This window comes from Dysidea avara, chromosome 1, assembly GCF_963678975.1.
Source record: "Dysidea avara chromosome 1, odDysAvar1.4, whole genome shotgun sequence".
Classification (NCBI taxonomy): domain Eukaryota; kingdom Metazoa; phylum Porifera; class Demospongiae; order Dictyoceratida; family Dysideidae; genus Dysidea; species Dysidea avara.
The window spans coordinates 44,761,369-44,766,274 of record NC_089272.1 but is presented as its reverse complement, the minus strand read 5'-3'; the positions used below and the strand labels follow the sequence as shown (position 1 = coordinate 44,766,274).

The 4,906-nt window shown below is 39.8% G+C and overlaps 1 pseudogene; it reads right to left on the bottom strand.

Annotated features, from left to right (window-relative positions):
* Window positions 1–2,536: 2,536 nt before the first annotated feature.
* Window positions 2,537–4,512, bottom strand: LOC136246991 (uncharacterized; annotated as a pseudogene).
* Between the last annotated feature and the right edge of the window lie 394 nt (window positions 4,513–4,906).

The window sequence follows — 4,906 nt, the reverse complement described above, 5'->3', positions numbered from 1 at the left end:
GAAAGAAACCCAATTAGATTCGCCACTGCATAAAACTGTCAGGACTTGAGTAGCTCTGTAGCTAACTAGAGCCAGCTAGCTAGCTAGTTGGTTAACCAGGTTTAAAATCATCTCCTTGGATGAAGGATTTAGTTAATATATCGATTTAAGCAATAGTGATCCATACGCTTGTGGGTGCTCCATACACGCATGGGTATCCCATAGGTAGGGTATAATTTACGGACTGGACCGGACCAGCGGACCAGTACATTTGTAACATTGCGCAGGTCCAATCCATGTTTTATACTCATAAAGTATAATTAACGGACCAGTCCACCGTTAAGCTGGGTTGCGCACCTTACCCCTTAGTCACCTGTGGGTTGCGCATCTCCACGACCACGTGCACTTAATGTGTAGGAGTCTACAACTAGAGAGCATGTCTGGTAAAGCTCGAAGTGATCAGTTTCTGGTTGAGCCTCTAATCAATGTCAGGGAGAAAGAAAGCCATAGATTGTGACAAGGCGTACGACATCTTGCAGTGCGAAGTCACCTCAATACAGCATTGCTCCGAACTTCCTCCAGTTAAACCTAAGAGTGGCGAAGTGGTTCTATTCTGTGCAACAGATGATAACAAGAGTAGGCATTCCAGCCCGATTTTTAAATTTTGGAAAAAATGGACTTTTTATATGCTCAACAGATAGAGTATTGATTGCCAATCTCAGAAATATATAGTTTGTTGGATTGGAATTTGCTACTTTGGCATGCACAGTGCTAATAAAGACTGAAAAAAGGTACATTTTTTCTCCGGGGTACCCCATACATTTTAAAGGGGAAAATGGCACAATTGAGTCAGGAAGCCATCTAGCAACCCAGACTGTCTTGAAACTGCAGTTGCTACTAACTGCAGGTTTGTACATGTAATGAGAATAACTTCAGATCTTATCAGATCTCAGCAATCTTTGTATGCTTTGTAGTGAGCAAATATTTTCACCTACTGCACACTTCTCAAGGGAATGTCTATTTTACGGACCGCCGGACCGGAAGTTCCTGTATAGCAAGCCAAGTGTTTGATACGTTCAAGTTTATTTTACGGACCAGACTACAAATAGTCTGTGTGCCAGCCCACGAACATTTTGCCAGCTCTGTCTTGCTCGGATGATTGTAGCTTCGCATTGGTCTGGTCACTCTCGTGCTGGTTGTACAGTACGTATCTAGCTATAGCCATAGCCCTGCAAAGCCATATTATTAACTACAGTTAGGCATTCCAGACCAATTTTTAAATTTTGGAAAAACAGGCTTTTTATATGCTCAATAGATAGAGTATTGGTTGCCGATCTCAGAAATATATAGTTTGTTGGGTTGGAATTAGCTACTTTGGCATGCACAGTGCTTAAAAACTGAAAAAAGGTACATTTTTTCTCCAGGGCTCCCCAAACATTTTACAGGGAAAAATGGCACAATTGAATCAGGAAGCCATCTAGCAATCTGGACTATCTTGAAACTGCAGTTGCTTCTAGCTGCAAGTTTGTACATGTAATGAGAGTAACTTCAGGTCTTCTTGGATCTCAGCGATCTTTGCATGCTTTGTGGTGAGCAAATATGTTTCACCTACTGCACACTTCTCAATACAATGGTGTATACCCATAGGCAACTGGCTATCTCAAGTTGGTAAAAACATCAAGTTAGCAACTTATAAAGGTAAACAACTAAAGTGGAGGTGCCACAATGATGCAACAATACCTAAGGTGGAGTTGTGGTTTCAATTATGGCATTGTTATGCCAACTTTGAAGTGGTTTATACTTTTGAGCTGATGACACAGCCATCAGGAAATTGCTCTGGAGCTGAAAATCGCTAACCCAAGTGAAGTAACTACGCACTTTAAAGTAAGCACCAGTGACTACCTTCCACCCGACAGTACGTTTTTTAAAGTTTTAAAGTATTCTACATACATTACAAGGCTTGAAAAGATTACAAAACAACACAAAAATTACTTATATGTAACGTACACGATAAAACTAGGATTTTCATGATGATCAGCGTGTAGACAAACCCCACAACGATTTTCATCTTCATTGGAGCTCGGACGACGGAGCAATCCCAAGCTAAACACGAGTTGTCATTTTGTGCCAGGGTTCTATTGGGGAATATACGGAGAATTTTTTTATTAAAAAATCTCGGATACTGGAATGCCTACTACAGTAACTGTATAGCTTACAGTAAATAGCAACCTCGATAGCAACTGTTCAGGGTCAGAGACGACAGCAATCTTGCTAGCTAATGCCCTTAGCAGGGGCGGATCCGGGGGGGGGGGGGGGCTTTGCCCTTCATATTTAGGCTTTACTTGATCAATATGCTGAGGGATTAGGCCACTGCAATGAGATAACTTGTTTCTCATCAGCTTCTCATAGAATAACAGATGCGGGCGGGCGGGTTATCTCATTATCTAATTATTTGTAAGTCACATAAAAACTTCATACAGTAGCTGACACATAAAGAAAAATTGTATAATACACTATTACAAAAGCAGTATGATCTATTTTTGTTATTTTAGGTTTTTGGCAGTGTGCACATTGAGGGTAAAACGCTGAGTCCACATCAACTTCAACTTCTTCAGCACAGTAAATACATATTGGAGTATAGCCTGCTGAATAGTACAGCTTCTCAATAGGGTCATAGCAATTGATATTGCGCACATATACTTCTGAAAAGGGCTCTGGAAGTTCCATATCCTGTAATGAAGAGCCACATGTATAAGAATAGTTGTCAAGCAATGACTCCAGTGATGTGCGTTGTGTTTTCTTTAACTTTGTTTTACAGTACAACAGACGCCACATATCACATTCCTCACACAACATCATCATGTCAACATTCTTTACATGTTGCACACTTGCAGAAAATGGTAGTGTTTTTTAGGTGTCTTGACATGGAGAGATGGTCGATGTTCTTCAGTGGTAACTTGACCAAATATCTGGCTGAAACTTAAATAATGGTTGTCACTTCCAGGTGTAGGATCTGGCAATGAATTAAGTTGTTTAAATATTTCTTCAGATAATCGAGGTGGCTTACATATATTACATTCTAAAGAGCCACATTTACGGATCTCAAAAAAGTAATGCCGCTTCCTGCAGCAATGTTGCATGAACTCTTTCAAGTTTGGGTGATCAGGCAGGGATTTTTTGTTAATAGATGTATTTATTATTGTGTCATCAATTTGCTTTAGCACAGTCAAAGACTGGTCCATAGCTTCTGCAGTAGCAGCATTAAAAACATTAAAACTTTCTTGTTTTAGTTGAAGTCTTGATAGGACTTGTGCAAGACAGATTTTTGGACCAGCAACTGAATCAATTATGGCCTCTCTCAGTGTGGGATGCTTAGCAGCTGCAGCTCTAATTTCCTTCATATTTCCAGCTTTTCCCAATAACTGTTCGCTGTCATCATCCATTCCATTCCGTGCGAGTCCAACACATTGCAGTCCCAGGTTGATGACTGACATAATGCGCTCCACTGGATTTCTCCATGAATGGTAAGGGGCTGTCCTGGCTGCGCAAAGATAATCTAGATCTAATTGTAGAAATAATGAAATCAGAGATAACTGAACTGCAATAAAAGTAAGCCGGTGGTCAGGACCCCCATCAGTATATAAAAACAAAATAGGCTTTGACTGAACATCTGTTTCGATCAAAGAAATAAGTTCAGAAGCATGCCTTATTGGGCTGGATGGCTCAAAAGTACCTTCTTTTAAACTAATATGGACTTTACCTGAATACCAAGAGCCAGAAATATCATCTGGGATAGCAACTTTAAAAAAGACTGATGGTATAAAGCTGAGCTTTGTAAAGTCATGATCAGCCACCAAAAACTCTGAGTCAGGTGCTGTGAATACACGACGCCCTCGCTCAGCTGCTGCTACTGGGACATTGGGCTCGCCAATTTTTATCCTATGTTTGTCATCGAGGCAATAAAATAAGAAAAAGAACTGCATATTCTCTTAAATATCGAAAAACACCAGCTGCGTAATGACAATCTGGGTGATCTTTTCTGAACTGACGCTGTTGAACTTTGAAGCGTACTTTAAAACGGCCTGTGTGGTGGAGGGCTCTTAGAGAATTGGGTACTTTGGGCCAAAACTGTAATCTAATCCATTCTACACTTGGAATTTTAGTGTCTGCTGGACATCTTGCTGCTACTTGATCTCTAAAGTCACGGATTGATATTGCACTTGCAATGTGTGTAATATTTGTATGACGACGATCATCCACAGCTGTACCAACTGATTCTTCAAGTAATTTACTACATTCATCCCAAAACACATCATATTGAGACTTCATGCCAGAATTATTATGCCGGAGGTCCATTGCTATAGATGGATCTTCCATTTCAATCGCTTGCTTCACTCGTTCGTCAATTTCGGCCTGATCAGTTGTGTCACTACTGGAGCAGTCACCTGTAAGATCTTTATAAAAATATCTTAAAACTGCTGGCTTAACTGTATGTGTTACCCGCCCAAACTTTTGAATAAATTCTTGAATCATCATCCTTGTGTGATAAACTGGAATATCCTTTTTAATTTCTTCAATGACCACTTGGCTGTTTTTGAGTGTTTGATCAAGACAATTGTCTGGTACATTTCAAACAAAATATGCATTTCCACAATTATTACCACTTGAGTAGATGAATAATAATGCAGAAACAGATAAGCCAGCTTTAAGGTTCTTAACCATGTAATACTTTTTCTGGTTATCAGAGGGTAGATAAGAATGCAAATCAATTAGGGAATAAGGGCCTGCCTTTGAGAGCTGTTCACAGATATCTTGAAGCTCAGTGCAAACATTCCCAATTGGCTTTAAATACAAAATATCCATACTTTTGTCAATGGATCTCCAGGGTGTACCAGATGAATGAATAGTTTTCATGACTTTGCTTTTA